At 42.1% G+C, this 10,211-nt stretch overlaps 1 protein-coding gene and 1 pseudogene across 7 annotated transcripts in view; one reads left to right on the forward strand and one right to left on the reverse strand.

The window, feature by feature from the left end:
- The window catches only part of Pafah1b1 (platelet-activating factor acetylhydrolase 1b, regulatory subunit 1 (45kDa)), a 77,558-nt gene extending 73,445 nt beyond the window's left edge, over nucleotides 1-4,113 (reverse strand). For 2 of the 7 annotated variants that reach the window (XM_013503492.1, XM_013503488.1), the window contains exons 1-2: nucleotides 3,775-4,113; nucleotides 2,956-2,989 (exon numbers count right to left, since the gene is read on the reverse strand). The gene's annotated coding sequence lies outside the window, so the exon portion shown is untranslated. Of the gene's footprint in view, nucleotides 1-2,846; nucleotides 2,990-3,774 lie in introns of all 7 variants that reach the window. The other 5 variants (XM_013503489.1, XM_013503487.1, XM_013503490.1 and 2 more) reach the window with 3 other exon arrangements.
- The window catches only part of LOC102004480, a 42,528-nt pseudogene continuing 36,214 nt past the window's right edge, over nucleotides 3,898-10,211 (forward strand).

Genomic DNA, 10,211 nt, shown 5'->3' on the forward strand with positions numbered 1-10,211 from the left:
CATCCCAACCCTAGATTTATTTTAAATTAAGCAATTTTCAAGTTAAAAAAGAAAACAAAAAACAGTAATAGTACTGTAAAAGACCTAAGAATAGTGCAAGGAATTTTCACTTCACACATAATTATTTCTCTTTTCAAAGTGCATAAAAACAGGCTACCTTCATAATGAAATATTTTCATAACACAGATCTAAGAGCAAGTTAAACTCTCAGTCTAGGAATGTAAAGCATTTGCCTAGCATACAGAAGATCCTGGAAACACACACACACAAATACACACACATACATATAATCTTTGGTCAGCTTAGTTTAAAATCAACCGTGCTTTAATTCTCTGGCAAAAGTGTGTATGACTCACTGATGTAGAGCTCCATGGGAAGAACTGGAAAATTTACACTAAGATTTTGCTTTGGGCTTGTTTTTTTAAGACATCTTTATCTTAATGCTGAAAATTTCTACAGTGTTTACAATTTATTTATTAGAAGGACAAACTGGATAATATGAACCACCTATAAGAAAGTCTCATTTTTTCCTGGATATCTAAAAAGCCATAAAATAAAATTGTTTACATATACACACACACATATACACACACAACAAAGGGGGAAAACATTTACATTTTAATATAATATAGACAATGCAAAATGGATGTTCTAAACTAGAAAACCAAAGATTTGAAGATGCTGATTTTTCCTTCCCAGAAACATCTTCAAATCTTTCATACTAAAAATATTTTCTCTGAAATATTTATATAATAGAAATTTTAAATGTCAATCCTACTAAAATGTCTTCATTCTCATTAAAAGCTTATATATATATATACACACACACACACACATATATATATATATATATAAAATGAAGAATTTTAAAAGTTGATCTCCAAATTAAGCAGAAGATTCTGCCACGTTTATGGAAATATACACTGCTCTCTTAAGTCAAATTATCTTAAGCTCTTGATCACTGAAAAATCATTCTATGCTTTTGTAACTACAAATAGTAGGGATGGGGAAATGTTAGGCATACAACACAGCAAATTATTCCCAACCCATTCTCCTCACCATACTAACACTTCTACTTGTTAATCACTTTAAATGAACAAAAATGTAAAATTAAATCATAAATTGACACTCATAAGGTTTATCGAAATCTTATTAACCACATGACTTTAAAATTCTTTTAAAATAGTCTACTCCTGCCAGAGAGATACAGTGCCTGCCTGGCAAGCGCATGGTCCTGAGTTCAATTCCTGGTATCAAAAAATAAAATAAAATAAAATAGTCTACTCCTATGAATGCTTGATACAAGACATTAGAGTGACCTACTCTCTAAGTAGTACCTTACAAAAAGCTCCCTTTCAAGGAGCAACACGAGAGAAAAAAAATCTATATAAAAGAACCTTTCAATGCAAACTATTTCTATTCCCTCATTTTTGATGTTCATTATTTAGAAATGAAAAACAGATGACTGTTTCACTACAAACTAAAGTAAAAGACCTATTTGAAGTATTCTTACGATTTTCTTTTTTGCAGTACACCTACTATTTCTCATCAAATATTCTGGCTCATAAATTTAATGCTTATTTGACTAGCACAATTCAAAAAAGATTATATATGTATCAATGCATGTATGTAAAATACACACACAAATTTATAGACAATAAGTGCCTGCTTTGGACCAGGAACACTGACTGCTCTTTAACCCAATTAGCCAAAGCTCATCTTGCAGAAAAAGGGAAAGCATGGTATTTTAAGATTTACTACAGAGAAATGCCTTTGTCATAGCAACAATTAATATCAAATAACCTTACAAAACATAAGGAAGGGAGAAATGCTGTGAAAGGGCAATCTAGCAATTCACAGCTTCAGCTCCCTTACTCCACCCAGTCTTCTCGGCTCAATGGCTGTTCACAGCATCCACAAATATTAGCCCATTTTTTAAAAAGGAGGTGGGAAGGAGGTACCAAAACAGGGCTTTCTCCATCAAAATCAACATATACAGAAATATTTTATATGAAAAATTGGGTTCCTTTCTCTGATGTTAAAAAAATACCAGCTTTAAATTTGTTTTAGGAAATCCTCCTTTTCACAATAATCCAAACAATGATCATTTATAACACAACATGAAAGAATAAATCACCCTAAATACAGATTACTATTCTGCTTTAACAAAAACCGCAATTTGCCTCTATCAATTATTTCGCAAAAGTGCGTCCTGAAAGACACCCACTGGACAGTAAATGCCAGCTAATACCTTAAAACCAAACTAGAATCTTTAAAGCAAACCCTTTTAATATATGCAACATTATATCACTACTGACATACCCACGTAGGAAATATTCCTGATTAAGTGACTGAACCCTGCAGCAATCAAGCTCTGCTGCAGAAAAAAAAAAATTTAAGCAAACACTACTGTGGCAGAAGGGGTGGATGACAATATTACTGGTATGAAAGGCCCAAGCACTGTCTTCTCCGCCCTACCCTTAAAAAGCAATTCACACAAAACAACCCATCCTTAACAAAAATAGAAATACCAAAATTGGCACAAATTTGTTTAGCCTTTAAAATGTTACGAGTCTTTGGGAGTGTAGCCTTCAGTAGAGGTTGGAATAACAGTAATATATTTTCTCCCGATTGCCCCTTAACGGGAGGGGGACTTGCCATAACATCGCCCATCAGGAAGACCACAAATCGAGCCCCTTGTCTTCCAAAGCACAATTTCTTAACCAAAGGACTGCTATGAACTGGATCCAAACCCCAATCTGAAAAGAAAACCTACTGCCCTCCTCCCAGGGAGTTTCTTGCTAAGTCACTGAAGAAAAGGCAGAATAACAAATAAAACCAGGTACCTCTCTCTTCTAGCTCAGATACTGATAACCTCCTCCTCCTCCTCCTCCTCCTCTCTGCTGTGATGTTTAGAGTCAAAATTTGCCCACCACCTCAAAGGCATTTTCTCACCTGGGAGGCTAAAGAGATTCAGGCACTGCGTTTCCTAAAGGAGTGGGGAGAAGAGATTAGAGGAAGGGGTATGGCAGACGACCTCGAAGCTTAGTGTTAACGTCAAAAGGCAACTCCCGTCGGAAAAGCGGGCGGCAGAAAGGGAAGCCCTGCCCGATTCAGAGGGCGGGCGGATGCTGCAGACAGCTCGGGGGGTCGGGCCCTCGTCCTTACTGGATGCAGAGGTTGGACCACTGCACGCGGGCCAGGGAGGTGGCGGGCCGGCCTGCTCATGTCAACCCCATCCGAAGGACAGGTGGGAGACCGAACGCCTGGGAGGCCCTGGGGGTGCCCGAGCCCCAGCCCCGAGCCCACAGCCGCGGAGGGGTGGGGACTGCGGAGCTCGCCGCCGCGGCCCGGGAGAAGAGACGGGCCGAGCCCTTTCCCCAAGATCAGAAAGAGACCTGCTCCCCACGCCCTTCCTATTCAAGAATACTTTTCGTGCTAAGTCACCGCGGGAGGAGGTGGGTCCCCCGTCGGGACGGCCGCGGAGAGAGCCGCAGCGGCCCCAGCAGCCCCCGAGGCCCGGCCGGGAGGACGCGAGCGAGGGCAGCGCCCTCCCCAGCCAGGCCCCCCTCCTCTGAGCCTCTCACTCAACGGCCGTCGCGGCCGCCATTTTGAGAGCGAGGAGAGAAGAAGAAGGAGGCGGCGGCAGGGGGAGGGGAGAATGGGAGGGAGGGGACCGGCGCAGCCACATCGTCAGGCCGCCGGGCCCGGCCCGCAGCCGCCCAAGCGCGGTGAAGGAGACAGAGGGGAGGCCGCAGACCCTTGGCGCCTTACCGAAGCGCTGCACCGCCGCGTCCGCAGGGCCGCTTCCGTCCTTCACTCCCATCCACCGGCGGGGGAGGGGGGAGGGAGAGGGAAGGGAGGAAGGAGGGAGGGAGGGAAGGAGGGAGGGGGAGGATGGCGCGCTGGGCCCGGTCCCGGGGAGGGGGAGGGGAGGGGAGCTGGCGGGCTCCTCAGCCGTGCCGGGGCTCGAGCCTAACCCAGCGCTCGCGGTTTCTCTCGCTCGCGCCCGAGCGCTCCCCTCCTACTCCCTCTCGCTCCCTAGACCCTCGGGCCGCTGCTTTTTCGCTCCCTCACTCGCTATCTCGGCCGCCGGACTCCGCCGCCGCCCCGCCGCTCCAGCTCCGTCTGTCACAGGAGCTGCCCCAGCGCCCTGACGTCACCGCGCCGCCGCCGCCGCCGCCCCAGACCCGCCAGGAAGAGGGAGGGGAGCGGAGGAGGGGCTGCGGCGCATGCGCAGGCGCGGCCGGGCCTGAACCGCGCTGCCTTCATCCCGACGGGCGGGCGGCCGCGGCCGGTGCGACTTGGCGGTTCGGAGGGATCTGTGGGCGGACGTGCGCGCCTGGCGCTGCTTTTCACGCCCCCTGAAACCTTGGAAGCCCTCGTTTTTCTTAGACCCCGGCCGTGGTGTTCCCTCACGAACTCCGGTCTCGTTCACCCCTTCCCCCCGCGCTTGCGCTCCTACTGCGCTCTCCCGCTCCCCCGGCCGACAGTGGGGACCGGTCGACGCCCGCGCATCCCTGGCCCCGGTGGCTTCCAGAGCAAGAAAACCCGGGCCAGGCGGTCGCCCCTTCTGCCTGCGGCCCGCGATGTTATCACCCCCGCCAAAAAGAGGGAAGTAGGTTGATTGGCTTGCGAGGCAGAGCTGCTTAAAACAAGCAGATGAAATGCCTTCTTGTCTTGCTTTTTATTAGGAATCTTTAATTGGGAGGATTCGCTTTTAGATGTGATTCAGCTATTATTTTCCTTAGTCACACACACCACGAATCAGAGACTCTAGAAGTCTCCAAACTGACTGCCAAAGAAAGACCTAGAACTTTATCCCTACACGGAATGTCTGCGTGTGTGTGTGCGTGTGCGTGTGTGTGCGCGTGTGTGTGTTTGCTAAATTATGGGTTGAAATATTGATGACAAAGTCGTGGGGATTTGTAGTCAATTTATTCCACACTGGTTAAGACGCACGGGATAATTGCACGCTGATAAGACGCTCGATTTTTAAAACATCACATTGGAAGCTTTGAATAATTCAATATGATTCTTTTCATAAGAAGTATTGAATGAGATTATTTCATTATTAATTTATATTGTCCAAAACATAGGATTAGGTTTATATTTACCGATTTTATTCCCTTTAGGCAGGTAAACATATACACTATGTTTGGGAAGCAGCAGCGTTAGCGTTTCTGGCGTGAATCCTGTTCCAACACATGCCAGAAGTGTGACCTTGAGTAAATCAACGTACCTCTCTTTGGTCTCCATTTGTGTATTGAACAGATTTAATAGCCAGCCGTCATAGCACACGCCTGTAGTCCCATTTGCTCAGGTAGCTGAGGAAGATTAAGGAGCCCAGGGATTCCTCCCCAGCCTAGAGAATACAGCGGGGTTCTGTCTCTTTAAATAGTAACAATAATAAATTGACCTAATAAATAATTAACTCCTAAGGCTTTTGTGAGAATTGGAGAGAAGGTGCTGAGTATGTGATGTGTCTCACCTTAGCTAAGCTCACAAGTGACTCATGTAACCGTTTCAGTTGCCTGGTACCCAAGTTTCCTTTTAGCAAGAAAGGTGGTTTCTATCCCTGAAGTTTTCAAAAAGAAATATGAGCCAGACGTTTGGAGGTTTTGGGTGTTTACCTGCGTGAAAGTAGGAGACTATTTGACTAAATCAAATAGTCTTTGGAAGATCTTTTTCCAGGTTTACCGATCTCAGGTTCTCTAATTAGAAATAAAGAAAATATGAGGCACAGAGGTTTGGTCTATGTGGTATTACTTATACCCAATAACAGTCAATCAACATAGAATAAATTAGCCCTTGTTGTAAGGATCTACCCTCATTTTTACATTTTAAAATATTTAATATTGCTAATATGCTGCTTAATATTTAATCAGCTGAGTAAATAAGTCCTACACTTTTTTAATGAATGTCTTAAGTGTTGACAGAATTGCTTAAAAAGAAATCAGAAGAACATTGATAAATATCAATGTAATACAAATAGCTACTTCTATCCTCCATGAACCTTGAGCTTACAGACTCATGTATTTAGAAAACAAATTTGTAGTATGCCAGGGGATCGTGTCACATGCTTGTAACCAAAAAACTCAGGGGGCTGAGGCAGGAGGATTATCTCAGGTTTGAGGGGCAACCTGGGCTACACAGTAAGCTCAAGACCAACCTGAACTACATAGCAAGACCCTGAATCTAAATAAATACCAAACCCCTTGAGGGGGAAAGTAATAAAACTTTCTCCCTGGATATGATTTTTCTGAACAAAAAACTACTACATGCTTAACTTGATTTGGAGCAATATGTTGTGGTTCTGTGCACTTTCAGTTAGTTGCTGACACTATATCCATTTTATTAAACACTTGTCTACTGAAAATGGAGAATTAGGACATCTATGCTATCAATCATAATTCATAAAGACCTACTTTATCCATCCAGGAAACATTTAATAATGGATACTTTGAACGATGTTTCTTGAAAAAAAAAAGTATAAACATCCATTTTACTTAGCACAATTTAACCATCTCCCCATTCATTTGAATTGCAAATCTTTATTTTTCCAGCATTTTCAAAATGGAAACATTTGTTTCGATTGCAGCAGTAAAATTAGTGTTACTTTGAACAATTTTGCAAATAAGCTGACTGGAAGAAACACTCCAAAAATATTGCTATTGGAGAGAGAACACAATGTCTTCTAAAAGTATTTGCAGAGGAAAAATTTGTTCACAATGAGTACAGATGTTAAAAGATTATGTTTGAGAATTCAACTGTCGTCTAGTTTACAGGCAAATATACATACATTGTTCTATGTGCAAATTTAATAAAAACCAATTAGCAAATGGTGAGAAGGAAGCTTTTGAGCATACAATTTATACGAATCAAAGTCCCATTTAAAGAAAAACTATGACCCAACTGGCAAGGGACTTGCTCTAGGAGATTTTAGCTCATTGATTTGTGTGCCTGCATTTCTCCAAAGCATAGCTGTGTCAATAAGGGCAGATCCTACCAGACCAGTCCTCCTTCACCTCACCATCATGATATCTTTATGTGTCATGACCACTGGGAGGCCTTAGGAACAAATGAAAGGCCAGGCATAGTGGTGCACTCCTGTAATTCCAGCCCTCTGGAGACTGAGGCAGGAGGATTGCCGTGAATTTGAGGCCAGCCTGGGCTACATAGTGGGTTCAAGGCCAGCCTGAACTACATAGTGAGACTCTGTCTCAAAAAAAAAAAAAAAAAAAAAAAAAAAAAAAAAAAGAAAGAAACAAATAAGAGGCTATGAGAGTGAAACTCTCAGCCTTGCTCTAGAAGGGCTATTTAAAAACAGCACTTTTGCCAGGTGTAGTGGCGCACGCCTGTAATCCCAGCACTTGGGAGGCTGAGGCAGGAGGATCATTGTGTGTTCAAGGCCAGCCTGAACTGTGAGACCCTGACTCAAAAATACATATATATGCACTTATATAGTTAAAGTGCTAACGTAAAGAAACATCAAGCAAAAAGAAATTTAGGATGTCACAACGTGGACCAGGCAGAAGGTAAAACAAACTGTGTTCTCTGTTACTGTGTATCTAATGGAGTAAAAGATTAACTCTTACAAGAAGTCTTTATGAAGGAGATGATTTAAAATAGGCATTTAGAAAACAGCCAGGGATCAGGTGTGGTAGAGTAGCCTATAATGCCTGCACGTTGGGAAGCTGAAGTAGGATGATCTCAGATCCAAGCCCAGCCAGGGCAATTTGGCAATTTATCAAGACTCTGTCTCAAATTTTTGAAAACTTTTTCAGTTGGTCTGAGAATGTAGCTCAGTATGAAGGTCCTGGATGCAATCTCCTATACCTTAATTAATTAATTAAAATTTAAAATGCCTAGGGGTAAACTGGGTGTAGTGTTGAATGCCTGTAATCCCAGCTACACAGCAGATTTAGGCAGGAGGGGCACTAGGTCCAGCCCAGCCTGGAAAATGGCAAGACCAGGTCTCAAAATTTAAAGAGAGGGGGTTGGGTAGGCGGGCGTGATGGTGCACACCTGTAATCCCATCACTCAGGAGGCTGAGACAGGAGGATCCTTGTGAGTTCAAGACCAGTCTGGGCTACAAAGTGAGCTCAAGACCATCCTGAATTGCCTAGTAAGACCCTGTCTCAAAAAGACAAAAAGAAAAGAAAAAGATTGTCTGTAACAAATCATTAAGAGAATAATAATAAATAAATAAAAAACAAATGGGTGGATTGAGGATCTAGCTCAGTGTGAAGGCCCTGGGTTCAATTCCTACTACCTCCAAAAAATAAAATGACCAGGGCTGGGGATGCATCTCAGTGGTACAGCTCTTATGTTCTTGTTTAACATCTATATGGCCCTAGGTTCAATTTCCAACACCACAAAAATAAAAACATGGCAGGATATGGTAGCACATACCTATAATCTCAGCCCTCTAGGAGGCTGAGGCAGGACCACTGCAATTTTAAGCCCAGCCTGGGCAATTTAGCAAGACCCTGTGTCAAAATTTTTAAAAAGGATTGGGGATATAGCTAGTGAGAAGGTTCTGGGTTCAATCCCTAGTACTGTAAAAATAAATAAATAATCAAATTTTGACCCTGCCTTTGATCTTAAAAGGATTTAAAAATATTTGTGTTATTATTGTACTTTTTATGGTAGCAAATTTCAAATATACTATATACAAAAATGGACGGAATGAAATAAATGAAATCTCATGTACCTATCACCAGGTTTGATAATTATAAATTCATAGTAAATCTTGTATCATGTACATTCTCGCCCATTCTCTCATTACCTTAAGGCACATGCTAAATATCACATTACTTTTTCAACTGTTTATGTTACTCTAAAAGAAAAGTAGCTCTTTTTTTTTTAAAGCTACTATATCATTATTACAGCTGACAGAATAACAGTAGCTCTTTAAGGATATTTTGACCTGCCCTTTTCTTCTTGCACGTGAACAGAAGACACAGAGAAATTGGACAAGCAACACAATTAAGCAATCCTGCACAACAGAATTCTCTTGAAATACCCAATATGAACTACTCACAATGTTCTCAGGGGCACAATTTAAAAATTAATATAACTGGGCATAACAGTGAATGTCTACAGTACCAGCTACTCAGGAGACTGAGCTTGGGAATTCAAGGCCAGTCAAACAAACATAGCAAGACCTTGTCTCTTTAAAAAATTAATAGAAACTATTGCTCTTTAATTTAAAATGAATATTAACTGGGTAGGGTTATGTTCGAGGTCCTGGGTTTGATCCCCAACCCCACAGAAATAATTAAAGTGGCCAGGAAAGGGTGTGTGTGCCTGTATCCCAGCACTCAGTAGACTGAAGTAGGAAGATGACAAGTTTGAGAGCAGCCTGGACTTCATAATGAGACCCTGTCTCAAAAAAGAAAAACCCTACATAAATTACACAGATAAAATGAGTTTTACAGACCGAACGGATTTTCACAGCATATGACTACCCGTGTCTAAAAACACACCCAGTAGATTTTTTTATCTAAGGAAAAATTTGTTTTTTGAGCACCGTGGTTGCACCCAAGGCTTTCACACTGAACTTCAGCCGAACCCTTTCTCTCTCCTGCCTATTTGTTTGCTTGTTTGTGTATATTTTGGGACCGAGCTTCACTAACTGGTCATGCTGGTCTCAACCTTACAGTCCTTCTGCCTCAGAGTGCTGATAGCACAAGTGTGTGCTACCACATAATCTGCAAGATTTGACCCAGGAAAATTGTACATGACCAAAATCATGACCACAAAAGAACACTCACAGCGACAGAAAACACTTTAAAAACCCTGCTTAAATGAATAAAATTTTCTTTGAACATTCTTACACAATAGAACTGATCTCAATGGGAAATTTTTCACAAAAAATCTGAAGCAAAAATAGGAAAATTGAACTCTGTTAAATAGAAATTTGCTCAAAAAATGAAAGTAGTGTGGAGATGTCTCAAAAAACTAGGTTTGGAGGTCCCATTTGACCCAGCTATTCCCTTTCTGGATATCTTTCCAGAATTAAAAACATTGTATCACAGTGATAGATGTGCACCCATGTTTATAGCAGCACAACTTGTAATAGCTAAATCTTGGAAACAACCCAAATGCCCATCAACCAAGGAATGGATAAAAAAGATGTGGTCTTTAAAAAAAATTAAAAGGATGTGGTATTTTTATACAATGGAGTACTACTCAGCCATAAAAAT

Source organism: Chinchilla lanigera, unplaced genomic scaffold (assembly GCF_000276665.1).
Source record: "Chinchilla lanigera isolate Chin_1 unplaced genomic scaffold, ChiLan1.0 scaffold00080, whole genome shotgun sequence".
Taxonomy (NCBI): domain Eukaryota; kingdom Metazoa; phylum Chordata; class Mammalia; order Rodentia; family Chinchillidae; genus Chinchilla; species Chinchilla lanigera.